Source organism: Cryptomeria japonica, chromosome 5, assembly GCF_030272615.1.
Source record: "Cryptomeria japonica chromosome 5, Sugi_1.0, whole genome shotgun sequence".
NCBI classification, from domain to species: domain Eukaryota; kingdom Viridiplantae; phylum Streptophyta; class Pinopsida; order Cupressales; family Cupressaceae; genus Cryptomeria; species Cryptomeria japonica.
In genome coordinates, this window is record NC_081409.1 from 487,551,331 (window position 1) to 487,567,401 (window position 16,071).

The 16,071-nt window shown below is 38.6% G+C and overlaps 2 pseudogenes; both read left to right on the forward strand.

Annotated features, from left to right (window-relative positions):
• The first annotated feature begins 4,530 nt into the window (after positions 1-4,530).
• LOC131069790 (calcium-dependent protein kinase 15-like) lies at positions 4,531-5,386 on the forward strand (annotated as a pseudogene).
• A 7,037-nt stretch (positions 5,387-12,423) lies between these two features.
• LOC131051771 (calcium-dependent protein kinase 1-like) lies at positions 12,424-13,739 on the forward strand (annotated as a pseudogene).
• The last annotated feature ends 2,332 nt before the right edge of the window (positions 13,740-16,071 follow it).

Genomic DNA, 16,071 nt, shown 5'->3' on the forward strand with positions numbered 1-16,071 from the left:
CTGTTTCATGCATTAATCTTTACCGGTACTATAATTAACTGATAAACTATCTACTGACATAAAGTTTGGTTTACAGGTATTAAGCATTAAGGTTGGTTAAGTTTTTTTTTGTTTGAATTTATTTGACAACTGATTCACCCCTCCGCTCTCAGTTGTCTCTAGGACCTAACAAAACTTTCATCTCTCCTTGGAGGGGAGAAAATATGTCCTCTTGATCTCTCCATCATTCACTTTTCACCCCATTACCATATATATAAATAAATGAAATAATATAAGGTTCATTACACTTAGTTAAATCCTATCTCAAAATGGGGACATTACACTGAGTCTCGTAGAATAGTGAATTTCAGTATAATTCCACCTAAATTTTAAATACAAAAACAAAATGCCTAAGAACAATGAGGGATATAAAATAGCTAAAACAAGAGAAAGTTCAAAAAGGGGGAAAGGTTTCAAGAAGAAAGCTCAGTCATCTGACCCTATTGAAAAGAAAATACCACTTAAAAAATCTTTGTTATATGTATTACCAAGGTAAGAAGACACGAGGGAAAATAATATATTTAATGATAGGATGGAAGGTTTGTAGTGATGCCATGATTCCCATAGCTAGTAGGGATTTAATTTGGTATTTCTACAAAAATAGAGATGCCAAAATCCCATTGTCAAACCCTTGGACATTGGACATGGCTAAACTTATTGTGCCAAATTTATTTGTTGATGTGGAAATGATTCAATTATTAGCTGAAAACTATCATTCTATAAGTCAGGCAGTAAGAATGCCTAGTAGCAATCCATTGTTAGTGGTCACAAAGTCAACCATTATTTATTGTTTTATGTTGAACAAACAATCCCTCACTAGGGTTGATTTGGAGCAGTTTGGGATAGATTAAAGTAGGTTGCAAAAAACCTTTAGGAGAGATGATCTCTCACACTACCGAAGGAGGGGAATAAATAATCAGCCTATTGCAATTACAAATAGTGAACCTTTCCTAGTCGATGAGTTCCTTGTTTATTTCCAAAGGACATACTTTGCATTATGCCAAATACTAGGAGATGATGCCAAGACAAAAATTCCAATTTCTTTGATGTATATGGCAATAGGATTTGAAATTCTAAACTAAATCTTGTTTTTGACTTTTCCCTGGGGTTGGAGAAGAAGTTTCACACCTAACATGAATTGGAAAGAAAAGAAAGGGTATGACTTTTGATATTATTCTTTGTTATGCTATTTAATCATGTACCAAAATAGACATGCACTGGACTAAAATCTAAAGTTGGGAAGGGTAGATGATAGTGGAAACAAATTGCCCATACAATTATGGTGTTATATATGAGGCAAGAGATAGAGACAATAGCTATGAAGTTTTCCATGATGCATTTGTTTTTGTCATTTTCTACTCCCTGAATCATCAAGTTGAGAGGTTGTCATTGTAAATGAGAAAGGTAATAAGGCCATTAGCCCTAGACCTAGACAAAGGATACACACATAAATTTGTCAATTGGTTATATATGGGGGAATATACCCTTATCAGAGTATATGGTTGTCCTCAAGCTCCTCATCGACTACTTGTGTTTGTGTCGAACATAATCGAATTCTTAGAATTTATGTGGCAGATGATGTGGTTGGAGAAGGAAGTTATGGAGAAAATAAAGAAGGGGACATTCCTACCCCATGTAACCAAGTGTGCAAGATTCTCCATAGGGTCAAATGTGCTTGAAAAATTACAAGGGTACATAAAAACAAACTATTCTTTGAAACTTTATAAAGAGAGGATGTGTGACCTAGAAGGTCACATCAATAATATGGGCAAAGCTATAACTTATCAGGTGCTTGTAGTTGAGGACTTGATCAAGAATTATGTAAATATGCATGAAATTACCCAGAAAAGAAAGAAATGATATATTTTGATGAAGTTAGAGGAAGACAAAAGAAAAGAGGACCCAGATTTACATGGATTTTATGCTCAAGAAACTAATGCCTTGAAAAAAATTGATTTGTGTATAAACAATTTTGAAAAATTGTATGGAAAATTAAAAGGGAGATACTGCCATTACATCAACCCCAAGGGGTTGTAATCCATGATGTATGAGATCATGAGTTGATGCAAGAAGCCTCCCCTATCCCACCCCCATCAAAGAAACAAAAGAAGAATGATCATGAGCCCTTAGTGCCATACGAGGATACAAAGGGAAAAGGTGACACTAATGATGTCATTAGAGCATTCAGAGCTTTAAAGGATGATGAGAAAGTGGAGCAACCACAAATGTCCCTGTTGGGAGTATTTAAAATTGAGTCAAAGTTTGTAGGCCTATTTCAAAAGTTTGCTCAGTATGATAGAAAGGCACCTAAATAAGTCAGTTTGAATGGCTTAGTTTGCGAGAGGGCAGAGTACAACCGGTTGATTTTCAGAGGGTAAGGCTCGGGATTCATGCCCCACACCTTTCATTTGGCCTATTCAGTGATGTGAAACTTTTAGAATTCAATTTGGATAAGTTTATGAGGTACCCATTTTGAGGGGTGAGCTGGAAGTGCATTTTAGGCACAAATGCAGATTTTATTGAGTAGCCTACTTTGAGCGATTACATCTTTTGCCCTGTTGATCTTCATGAAGAAATTCAAAGTGAATTCAATTCTATGCATAAATGCGAGTGAGCTCACAAATTTTCAAGTCTTAACGAATCCATTTGCTCAGTTTTTGAAGCCGATTCCGTTTGCAGTTTGTGTGTTTTGGCAAGTCCCTGTTTCAACAGCTAGTCGGAGCCCTGTTTCGCATCAGTGTAAAAGTTGCCTCAGCAAGCGTCATGCAATAATGTTTGTTTCAAGCTGATGTTGGTATAAATGATGAGCTATGTTTCAAATTTCAAATCTCTACCAATCCGTTTGATCATTTTTCAAAAGAGCTCATTTTGCCATCAAATTTAGTTACCCGCACTCCAGTGTTAGATCAGTTAATGTTGCCATTTTTGTGTGCATGCCATTTGCATCCGGTCAGTCTGGTGATCGAACTGAGAATTCAAAGATTTAATATGTACTTAAAGGTACCTATGTTCCGAATTCGAGGACCCACAGAGGTCGTTTGATATTTTTGAGAAAGGCGTCATTTGTTGCCAAGACATTGACTTCATCAGGTCTGCAGTGTCGACAAAGCCAGTTGGGCATTTTCGGAAATTAATACCTCTTCGCTCGGGAACTGCCCTGAGAAAATGTTTGGTAGGAGTCATCCTTGTATATCAGAGTACACGCCTATTAGATGGCGAGCTCCAGAAAGGTGTTTTGACAGGTTTGAAAATTACGTCTTCGCGATTAAATGCGAAAATTGTAGCGTAATTGTCTGAAGGTTGTAAAATGCGGATTAATGATCCGAAAATGATGCCAATCGATTCCAGAGGTGTGTTTGAGGTCCATGAAGCTTTCCAAGGGTCAGTTGCATGAAAACAAATTTTTTTTTTAGTCGGACCCACTTTGGGGCCCGACCCGGCTCGACTGCAATTCGCCAGTTGGACAGTGAGAGAGCTGAGAAAGTTCAAAACAAAGTGCAAATTGATATGTATGTCAGGAAATGTAGTTGAGAGGATACCCTTGGGAAGTCCTTGGCTAATGATCAATGTTAATAATGACACAGACTTTCACTTCCGCAAAGCTCAATTTGATCCAGGAGATTGTCCAATTGATTGTTCAAGACCATGTGAAAGAGTTTGCCCTGCTGGTGCAAGTAAATTTGAAAGCTCAATTCATTACAATGATGTGCCTCTTAATGCTAGCTCTATTTCCAAGTTTCCAGTTTTTCCCAAGGCAAGAGTAATTAGTGAACGTTGCCATGGTTGTGGTTGTTGCTTCCCACTTTGTCCATATGGCAAAATCAGAGAAAATACATATGTTAGAACAAATGGTTTGGTTGATTGATTTCAAAGGCTGGACTGCAGCTAGTATATCTGTGAAGGTAACACATGAAACAACTAAAGTTTTACAGAATCATTATCCAGAAAGGCTAGGCGTGGCCATTCTATACAATCCACTAAAGATCTTTGAGTCATTTTGAACAATGCTAAACCCATTTTTGGAACCAAAGACATACCGGAAAGTAAAATTTGTATATTCAAAAGACTCAGAAAGTATGAAGATTATGGAAGAATTATTTGATATGGACAAAGCAGAAACTGCATTGGGTGGGAAATGCCTTGTAGAATTTAGTAAAGATGAGTATAGAAAACGCATGGGAGAAGACAATGCCAAAGACTTCTCTGCAGCGTGGCTCCTCCCTCGCATTTCCCCTCCTTCTGCGTAGTTCTCCCTTCCACATCATCCTCCCTGCACGTTGCATGGTGGAAGACTGAAGTTTTCAAAACTCAACAATGTGCTCGATGTTGAATCCCTTGCGTGGAGTATGGTGGGAGAAGACAATGCAAATCGCATCCCTGCAGCGTGGCTATGGAGTGTAGCTGAGCTTTGAGTGTTTCCCCTGCGTGGAGTTAAGTGGTGAGATACGTGGAGTCTAGGAGCACCATTTAAAAACACTAAAGCAAGAAAAAGGTATAGAGATATTGTGGGCAGTGCATATTATGTTGCCCCTGAAGTTTTACGGCGAAACTATGGGCCAGAAGCTGATGTCTGGAGTACTGGAGTTATACTTTATATTCTTTTAAGTGGTGTGCCCCCTTTTTGGGCTGAAACAGAGCGAGGCATTTTTGATGCTATCCTACAAGGACATATTGACGTTGAAACTGCACCATGGCCATCCATATCAGCTGGTGCAAAAGATGTGGTCAAGAAGATGCTGGATCAGGACATACAAGAACGTCTTACAGCTCAACAAGTTTTAAATCACCAATGGGTTAGAGAAGATGGCGAAGCACCTGATAGACCCATTGATGATGCCGTATTGACTAGGTTGAAGCAATTTAGGGCAATGAACAAGCTTAAAAGGTTGCTTTGAAGGTGATTGCAGAAAGTCTATCAGAAGAAGAAATAGTGGGTTTGAAGGAAATGTTCGGAAGTATGGATACCGATAACAGTGGCACAATAACGCTTGAAGAATTGAAGATTGGTCTTGCAAGACAAGGCTCGAGAATCTCTGACTCTGAAGTTGAACAATTGATGGAATCTGCAGATGTAGATGGGAATGGAACCATCGATTATCTTGAGTTTATCACAGCCACACTTAACATGAACAGGATTGAAAAAGAAGATCATTTGTATACAACCTTTCGGTACTTCGACAAAGACAACAGTGGGTACATTACAAGAGAAGAACTAGAGAAAGCGCTAATAAAGTATGGAATGGGTAACGAGGAGACCATAAAGGATATTATAGCTGAAGTGGACACAGACAATGATGGATGAATCAACTATGATGAATTTGCAGCAATGATGAGGAAAGGTAACCAAGAAGGTGTAGAGGCTATTGACATGGTTGAGAAGAAAGACTTTTGAATGCCAAGCAAATAAAAAAAATCACCATGAAAGCACTCAAGGAAGGCAAAAAATGAAGTCCCAGGCTTAATTGCATTATCCCACATTGGCTGTGCACTGGGAGCTTTTAGTATTTATATGCAAAAACGCATAGTAGTATAATGTCTAAGCCTTAAAGGCTTTTGACAGATGGTGCCTATGGGCGCCCAAGGTGGGGCCATATGCGAGCATGCTTCCCGAGGCGATGGAGGACCCCACGAAGGCACGCTTCCCGAAGCAAACAGGCAAAATTTTGCAGACGAAGGTCGGGTTAACGAGCGAGCAGGTTTGAGAGAGATCAATGGCTCACGCTATTTCGCGAAAGGAAGATGCACGTGAGTTAAACCAGTGAAATAGTGAAAGTGAATGAGAGTCGTCCATGTGTCGGTACAGTCAGCGGTCCAGCAGGCAGGTCTTAGTGAGGTGGCACCCAGTGGCGATGGCGTGGCATACGAGTAAGCAGCCCAGTGGCAATAACGTGGCGGCCAAGTGGCAGAAGATGAGGTGTCATCCCAGGTGGCACCCAGTAGACCCCATCAGCCAATCAGATGCCGCCACGTGGCAAGACGTCAGAGCACATTTGGAGATGAAAAATTTAAAATTAAAATTGTTTATTATATAGTTTAGACTATATTAATAAATGAAAAATTTAAATGTTTGAGCACATTGGGGAATTAATTCGCCCAGGATTCAATTTTTGGCCAAGGTATAAAGTGTTATATATTTTCGGAAAGCTCTCGGAGCGAGGAATCCGATTATGTAGTTAATTTGGACAAATGTGGGATATCTTAGAAGCAGTTTCCATGGGAACAAAATTTAGTTAGAGAGGAGAGACACTTGGCAATTTTCAGTTGTGAATTTGTTTTTCTTCCCTCCTCTTTTTATTCCCCATTCTTCTCAGTTGTAAGGGTTCCAGAATTCTATGAGGAAGTGCTCCAGTTTTCATGGCTTCCATTTTCTGAAATTCTTGACCCAAACTAGTAAAGTTATATGGATCTATTCAGGGTATAGAGGCTACATTGCAGGATGACGGATTGTTTTCTAGTTGCAGGTCTTACTTGTGTCAGGCATGAGTAAATTTCCCATGATATTGTCTCTGTGATATGTTTTTTCATTATTATGAATTCAATCCTAAAGGAGGATGAAATTTGTCATCTCAAGGAGATTGTGTGACTGTTTGTAGGTATCCTTCAAGGAAGGTTTTAAATTCTATAGTCAGTCATAAATGATGAAATGTATTTCCAGATCTGATAAATTTGTGAATGAATCAAATAATGCATTAATATCAGGTATTGGTGCATGAATATCTTGTTTAAGGAAAACAAATTTGCATCTATGATTCATATTTGTAGTTCTGTCTGTGACTCTGTTGCCCAATGAATAAGGCACTGATCTTACAAGTTTGGGGATGTCTTTCAGAAGAACATTTTAAAAGATAAATCTATTTTCCCTTCATGTTTAGGGGTGTTTGTGTTCCATTCTTTCCAAGCTCTGTTTCATCCTATTGTTTGTCTAGATCTAGCCAATCTATAATTTTTCCTAATATGTTGAGCTTGTGAAATGATCTATCTACTTAATGTTGATGCAGTTATGTGTCTGTAATTGTTGTATTTAGTGCATCAAAAGGGTGTCCCCCCCTAGGTCTAGCAGAATTTGAAGTGCAGGAGGATCATTAGGATCCTATGTTATGTTGTCCCAGCCCTGAAGTGTTTCATTGATTGAGATTGGCTACCTCATAGATAGATTTACAGGTGTCTTGGGTTATCACTTTTGGTGAACAACAAAAATGGCGACTCTGCTGGGGAGTAAATGAACTATGAAGAGCCTCTGGTTAAGAAAGATTTAATTCATATAAGGTTGAGATTATCCCATCTGAGTCACCACAACAAAAATGGTGACTCTGTTGGGGAAGCTGAATAGAAATTGCCTAATTTCATCTAGTTAGTTAGTCCATTGTGTATGCACAGAGTGTAAATTGGTTTTATGGTGAAGAAAATGCTCCTTGTTCTAGATCTGCAGAGTGATATGTGTTACATGTCATATTTTATGAAGGAGTAACAAAGAATTGAATAAGTGTTGAGTGGCGTTCTGCTGTTCAAACTATCCTCTATGCAAGAGGTGGCGACTCTGTGATAATAGACCGTGCTGAAAGTGGAAGTTAATCTCCGGATCTACAAGTTTTATACAGCTGCAAAATTTCCAGGTATTTTTAGAGGTTTCGAATGCAAAACAATTTCTTCTGAAAGTTTGAATTACTAAAATAGTTTTCCCACTCAGTGAACAGAACTAGTCTAGAGGGAAAAGGAGAATCTCAAAATCCATTTGCATATTTATTCTGCTGAAATGTCCAGAGTATATGTTCTTTAGTTGTAGTATGCAAATGTGGAAGAACGTAATGTCAAGCAGTGTTATGAATAGATCAGTATAAGGATACTTGCTTGAAGTTTTCTATCCAAGATTTTATAATCATTTGTGGAAGTAAGAAAAATGAATAGTGAAGTTTTTCAGTCTTGTGTATTTCCACATAAAGCCATGCCCAGTAAACCAGAACAACCATATAATAGGAGAAGTTTCATCATGAACCATTATGCTACTCTAAATTTCAGAGATATTCCAGGTTACCCAAATCCCATACCCACAAAAATTAGAAAGTATTTGCCAATTTTCAGTGGGAAGAAATCAGAATCAGCATGTCAACATGTTAAAAGATTTTCAGATTTGATAGGAGAGTTTGAAATTTGCCAAGAAGATGTATGCATGAAATTATTTATTCAGTCATTGAAAGAGGATGTAAGAGATTGGTTCTCTTTTTTACCAGGGAATTCTATTACCTCATGGGAAGAATTGATTTCAGATTTCATGGAGCAATTCGATGAGAAGGTGAGTGATTCCGACTCATTGAAAGAATTCACTTATATACAAATCAGGAAAGATGAATTGGTACCAACATTTAACATCAAATTTTCACAAGCATTGGCTAAAATTTCCAGAAAGTATAAGTTTGATGATAGGGTATGTCTGGATATTTATATGAGTGCTTTTGGTATGAAGATGGGTTTCCTATTGAGGAACAAAGAACCTAAGACTTTGTATGAAGGCTTTAACACAACTAGGGACATTGAAAATAATTTGAAATTCGGGATAGCCAAGAGATCTGTGTCTGCTGTAGTTTCTTATCAAAATGACTTCAATGATGAAATGCCATGTGAAGCTCAATCAATCATTCCTTGTCTAGGTACATCCAGCTCCGCAGTTCTAAATGGTCTTGTTGATGCATGTGCTTCAAATTTGAATGAGAGTCAAGATCCTCCACTATTAATGTCAGTCTCTTCTCACAGTGATGATGGAATGATTAGTGTGCAATGTTGTGATAATGCTGATGCAAAGATTGATATATACAAGGGATATGTACCATTTGATTTGTATGCCGGTTATGCTGACTATGTGACTGCAGATTATCAAGTTAATCATGCATCTCCTAAGGTTAACAATAATGAAAATTATGGTAATGATGACCATCTATCTTTAAATGTTGCTGATGTATTTGATGTTCAAACACCAAATACTGAAGGATTACCAAATGTTGTTGATTACGTAAGTGAAGTTGTGAAATATGATGAAAATCAGATTTTTGTTAAGTCTGATAAATCTGAAAATGAAATTGTGAATGATGTTGATAATGTGTTCAGTGCAAGTATACCCAGTGATGAATGTGTTTTAGAGTGGGGTGGTGTTGCTGATTATGAGGATAATGATTTTTATTCCCAGCACCTTGAAGGTATGCAAGTGAACAGTGAAGATCAATTTCAGAATGAGAACGATCTTGGCACAAGTGTTTCACTTTCTTTTGATCAACAGATGAATGCTAGTTATTCAGCTGAAAGTGGTTATAAGAATTCTTATTATTCATCTTGTGAAGATGATGTAATAGAAAACCAAATTATGTACCTTAGTTATGAATCTGAAAACGAAAGTGTTTTTGAAGATAAGAATGTATGTGACAGTGCTGGTAATGTTCTATTTTCAGATTTAAATGAACCCACACTTGAATGCTTTCAGAATTTCAAGTACCATGATGAGGATGTGAATGTTGACAAAACGCTTGAAACGGATTTGGAGTTCTTTGCTTTTGATACAAATATCCATGGTGCTGATTTCATCGATGAGAATGATGAAGTTTCCCCTTGTGCGGAACAAATTTGTAATGCCGATGTAGTTCCGAACAGCAGTAGCATGGGTTGTAAGAATTTACTTCATGATGAAGACAAGAGGCATGGGTTATGTTATAACTTTTTCAGACCACAAATGGAAGTGTTTCAGGTAGACATGAGTCTAGATGAAGAAGATTTAGCTGAGGATTTGCTTCAGCCAGAGGTATACATTCTTTTTCATGAATGGGATGTTGAGAATGTGGAGTTGTTTGATTGGATAAGAAAGGATAGTGTGAGGTGTGATCAACATAGTGGAGTATCACATCCGGATTGTAATATTCGTGTTCCTTGTTTGCATCAGTTGGTTTGTAGTATCCCTCATTCTATTGATTTAAATGATAATAAGGTATGTGCTGATGAGTTTTACAATATTGAAAATGAATGTTTTACTTTTAGAGTTCAACATGATCATGTCCTTGCAAATGGTAGAATTGATCGGGATAGTGAAGTGTATTACAGCTTGAGGGAAAATCCTTATGGTGAATTGCCTCATGGTTTTACTTGTGTTGAAGTAGTGTGTGATTACAAAGTCCGGAATCAGATAAGGGGTAAGCACACTAGCTGTTTCAGTAATGAGACAAGAGAGGTGGATTTTAAGAGTTATGCTCAGTTGTTACTGGAAGGTGCCTTTGTTTGGATCATGGTATCAAGTGATGAAAATCAGATTTTTGACAGAGGTAAATGCTAAGATTGATTGAGCAGCTTGTATTCTGTTTTAAGCATGTTTGTATCTCTTGTACAGTCGCTTTGCTTCGGTTGTGTGGTTTTCAATAAAGTGCCCTGCTATTTGGGTAGAATAAGGAAGCCCTGTTTTTTGAAATGAGAAGAGAAGAATGATCTGTTTTTGGGTGGTCTGCTTAACTAAAGATATCTGGATTCTTGTGTTGATCTCCCAATCAACCATCCCCAGTCAGAGCCATTGTTGGGAGTATTTAAAATTGAGTCAAAGTTTGTAGGCCTATTTCAAAATTTTGCTCAGTATGATAGAAAGGCACCTAAATAAGTCAGTTTGAATGGCTTAGATTGCGAGAGGGCAGAGTAGAGCCAGTTGATTTTTAGAGGGTAAGGCTCGGGATTCATGCCCCACACCTTTTATTTGGCCTATTCAGTGATGTACAACTTTCAGAATTCAATTTGGATAAGTTTATGAGGTACCCATTTTGAGGGGTGAGCTGGAAGTGCATTTTAGGCACAAATGCAGATTTTATTGAGTAGCCTACTTTAAGCGATTATATCTTTTGCCCTGTTGATCTTCATGAAGAAATTCAAAGTGAATTCAATTCTATGCATAAATGTGAGTGAGATCGCAAATTTTCAATTTTTAACGAATCCATTTGCTCAGTTTTTGAAGCCGATTCCGTTTACAGTTTGTGTGTTTTGGCAAGTCCCTATTTCGACAGCTAGTCGGAGCCCTGTTTTGCATAAGTGTAAAAGTTGCCTCAGTAAGCGTCATGCCATAATGTTTGTTCAAGGCTGATGTTGGTATAAATGATGAGCTACGTTTCAAATTTCAAAGCTCTACCAATCCGTTTGATCATTTTTCAAAAGAGCTCATTTTGCCATCAAATTCAGTTACCCGCACTCCAGTGTTAGATCAGTTAATGTTGCCATTTTTGTGTGCATGCCATTTGCATCCGGTCAGTCTGGTGATCGAACTGAGAATTCAAAGATTTAATATGTACTTAAAGGTACCTATGTTCCGAATTCAAGGACCCACGGAGGTCGTTTGATATTTTTGAGAAAGGCGTCATGTGTTGCCAAGACATTGACTTCATCAGGTCTGCAGTGTCGACAAAGCCAGTTGGGCATTTTCGGAAATTAATACCTCTTCGCTCGGGAACCGCCCTGAGAAAATGTTTGGTAGGAGTCATCCTTGTATATCAGAGTACACGCCTGTCAGATGGCGAGCTCCAGAAAGGTGTTTTGACAGGTTTGAAAATTACGTCTTCGCGATTAAATGTGAAAATTGTAGCGTAATTGTCTGAAGGTTGTAAAATGCGGATTAATGATCTAAAAATGATGCCAATTGATTCCAGAGGTGTGTTTGAGGTCTGTGAAGCTTTCCAAAAGTCAGTTGGATGAAAACGAAATTTTTTTTAGTCGGACCCACTTTGGGGCCCGACCCGGCTCGACTGCAATTCGCCAGTTGGACAGTGAGAGAGCCGAGAAAGTTCAAAACAAAGTGCAAATTGATATGTATGTCAGGAAATGTAGTTGAGAGGATACCCTTGGGAAGGCCTTGGCTAATGATCAATGTTAATAATGACACAGACTTTCACTTCCACAAAGCTCAATTTGATCCAGGAGATTGTCCAATTGATTGTTCAAGACCATGTGAAAGAGTTTGCCTTGCTGGTGCAAGTAAATTTGAAAGCTCAATTCATTACAATGATGTGCCTCTTAATGCTAGCTCTATTTCCAAGTTTCCAGTTTTTCCCAAGGCAAGAGTAATTAGTGAACGTTGCTATGGTTGTGGTCGTTGCTTCCCACTTTGTCCATATGGCAAAATCAGAGAAAATACATATGTTAGAACAAATGGTTTGGTTGATTGATTTCAAAGGTTGGACTGCAGCTAGTATATCTATGAAGGTAACACGTGAAACAACTAAAGTTTTACAGAATCATTATCCAGAAAGGCTAGGCGTGGCCATTCTATACAATCCACCAAAGATCTTCGAGTCATTTTGAACAGTGCTAAACCCATTTTTGGAATCAAAGACATACCGGAAAGTAAAATTTGTATATTCAAAAGACTCAGAAAGTATGAAGATTATGGAAGAATTATTTGATATGGACAAAGCAGAAACTGCATTGGGTGGGAAATGCCTTGTAGAATTTAGTAAAGATGAGTATAGAAAACGCATGGGAGAAGACAATGCCAAAGACTTCTCTGCAGCATGGCTCCTCCCTCGCATTTCCCCTCCTTCTGCATAGTTCTCCCTTCCACATCATCCTCCCTGCACGTTGCATGGTGGAAGACTGAAGTTTTCAAAACTCAACAATGTGCTCGATGTTGAATCCCTTGCGTGGAGTATGGTGGGAGAAGACAATGCAAACCGCATCTCTGCAGCGTGGCTATGGAGTGTAGCCGAGCTTTGAGTGTTTCCCCTGCGTGGAGTTAAGTGGTGAGCTGCGTGGAGTCTAGGAGCACCATTTAAAACCACTAAAGCAAGAAAAAGGTATAGAGATATTGTGGGTAGTGCATATTATGTTGCCCCTGAAGTTTTACGGTGAAACTATGGGCCAGAAGCTGATGTCTGGAGTGCTGGAGTTATACTTTATATTATTTTAAATGGTGTGCCCCCTTTTTGGGCTGAAACAGAGCGAGGCATTTTTGATGCTATCCTGTAAGGACATATTGACATTGAAACTGCACGATGGCCATCCATATCAGCTGGTGCAAAAGATGTGGTCAAGAAGATGCTGGATCAGGACATACAAGAACGTCTTACAGCTCAACAAGTTTTAAATCACCAATGGGTTAGAGAAGATGGCGAAGCACCTGATAGACCCATTGATGATGCCATATTGACTAGGTTGAAGCAATTTAGGGCAATGAACAAGCTTAAAAGGTTGCTTTGAAGGTGATTGCAGAAAGTTTATCAGAAGAAGAAATAGTGGGTTTGAAGGAAATGTTCGGAAGTATGGATACCGATAACAGTGGCACAATAACGCTTGAAGAATTGAAGATTGGTCTTGCAAGACAAGGCTCGAGAATCTCTGACTCTGAAGTTGAACAATTGGTGGAATCTGCAGATGTAGATGGGAATGGAACCATCGATTATCTTGAGTTTATCACAGCCACACTTAACATGAACAGGATTGAAAAAGAAGATCATTTGTATACAGCCTTTCGGTACTTCGACAAAGACAACAGTGGGTACATTACAAAAGAAGAACTAGAGCAAGCGCTAATAAAGTATGGAATGGGTAACGAGGAGACCATAAAGGATATTATAGCTGAAGTGGACATAGACAATGATGGACGAATCAACTATGATGAATTTGCAGCAATGATGAGGAAAGGTAACCAAGAAGGTGTAGAGGCTATTGACATGGTTGAGAAGAAAGACTTTTGAATGCCAAGCAAATAAAAAAAATCACCATGAAAGCACTCAGGGAAAGCAAAAAATGAAGTCCCAGGCTTAATCGCATTATCCCACATTGGCTGTGCATTGGGAGCTTTTAGTATTTATATGCAAAAACGCATAGTAGTATAATGTCTAAGCCTTAAAGGCTTTTGATAGATGGTGCCCATGGGTGCCCAAGGCGGGGCCATACGTGAGCATGCTGCCCGAGGCGATGGAGGAGTTGACTGGACCAAGACAAAGTGGACCCCACGTAGGCACGCTTCTCGAGGCAAACAGGCAAAATTTTGCAGACGAAGGCTGGGTTAACGAGCGAGTAGGTTCGAGAGAGATCAACGGCTTGCGCTATTTCGCGAAAGGAAGATGCACGTGAGTTAAACCAGCGAAATAGCGAAAGTGAACAAGAGCCGTCCATGTGTCGGTACAGTCAGCGGTCCACCAGGCAGGTCTCAGTGAGGTGGCACCCAGTGGCGATGGCGTGGCATACGAGTAAGTAGCCCAGTGGCGATAACGTGGCGGCCAAGTGGCAGAAGATGAGGTGTCATCCCAGGTGGCGCCCAGTAGATGCCATCAGCCAATCAGACGCTGCCACGTGGCAAGACGTCAGAGCACATTTGGAGATGAAAAATTTAAAATTAAAATTGTTTATTATATAGTTTAGACTATATTAATAAATGAAAAATTTAAATGTTTGAGCACATTGGGGAATTAATTCGCCCAGGATTCAATTTTTGGCCAAGGTATAAAGTGTTATATATTTTCAGAAAGCTCTCGGAGCGAGGAATCCGATTATGTAGCTAATTTGGACAAATGTGGGATATTTTAGAAGCAGTTTCCACGGGAACAAAATTCAGTTAGAGAGGAGAGACACTTGGCAATTTTCAGTTGTGAATTTGTTTTTCTTCCCTCCTCTTTTTATTCCCCATTCTTCTCAGTTGTAAGGGTTCCATAATTCTGTGAGGAAGTGCTCCAGTTTTCATGGCTTCCATTTTCTGAAATTCTTGACCCAAACTAGTAAAGTTATATGGATCTATTCAGGGTATAGAGGCTACATTGCAGGATGACGGATTGTTTTCTAGTTGCAGGTCTTACTTGTGTCAGGCATGAGTAAATTTCCCATGATATTGTCTCTGTGATATGTTTTTTCATTATTATGAATTCAATCCTAAAGGAGGATGAAATTTGTCATCTCAAGGAGATTGTGTGACTGTTTGTAGGTATCCTTCAAGGAAGGTTTTAAATTCTATAGTCAGTCATAAATGATGAAATGTATTTCCAGATCTGATAAATTTGTGAATGAATCAAATAGTGCATTAATATCAGGTATTGGTGCATGAATATCTTGTTTAAGGAAAATAAATTTGCATCTATGATTCATATTTGTAGTTCTGTTTGTGACTATGTTGCCCAATGAATAAGGCACTGATCTTACAAGTTTGGGGATGTCTTTCAGAAGAACATTTTAAAAGATAAATCTATTTTCCCTTCATGTTTAGGGGTGTTTGTGTTCCATTCTTTCCAAGCTCTGTTTCATCCTATTGTTTGTCTAGATCTAGCCAGTCTATAATTTTTTCTAATATGTTGAGCTTGTGAAATGATCTATCTGCTTAATGTTGATGCAGTTATGTGTCTGTAATTGTTGTATTTAGTGCATCAAAAGGGTGTCCCCCCCTAGGTCTAGCAAAACCTGAAGTGCAGGAGGATCATTAGGATCCTATGTTATGTTGTCCTAGCCCTGAAGTGTTTCATTGATTGAGATTGGCTACCTCATAGATAGATTTATAGGTGTCTTGGGTTATCACTTTTGGTGAACAACAATCCCCATTGAGTTATGATGAGGGAGTACATGATTATGAAGCTTAGATTGAAGAAGATACAAATGTCAGTTAACCATGTACATGAAAGAGTGGCGATGTCATAGTCATTCCTAGAAGATGATGAGTTCATCACCACTCCTGAATTTAAGGATTTTTGGATGAAGATTAAGATGAAGGAATTTGATGATAAAAAGTAGATGAATTTGATGGGTGTGGACAAATAAAAGCATGAAGAGGTGATAGCACAAACTTTCAAGGAAATCAAATTTGATGAGATAAACATTATCCTAGATGAGGCAAGAGAGATGGTGATGAAAAGTAATATGCTAATTGTTCCTAGAATAATTGTAAAGTAGATGTTTCTATTAGACCAGGTTAGGCATTAGGATGATCCAATGCTAGTGGCATAATTTGATTGTGAATAAGGGGTGAGTGGCAATGGATACAATCCCAATACAGAGATTATGGCGGCGTGGGTAAATTTAAAGACTACCAAAAAGCCCAAG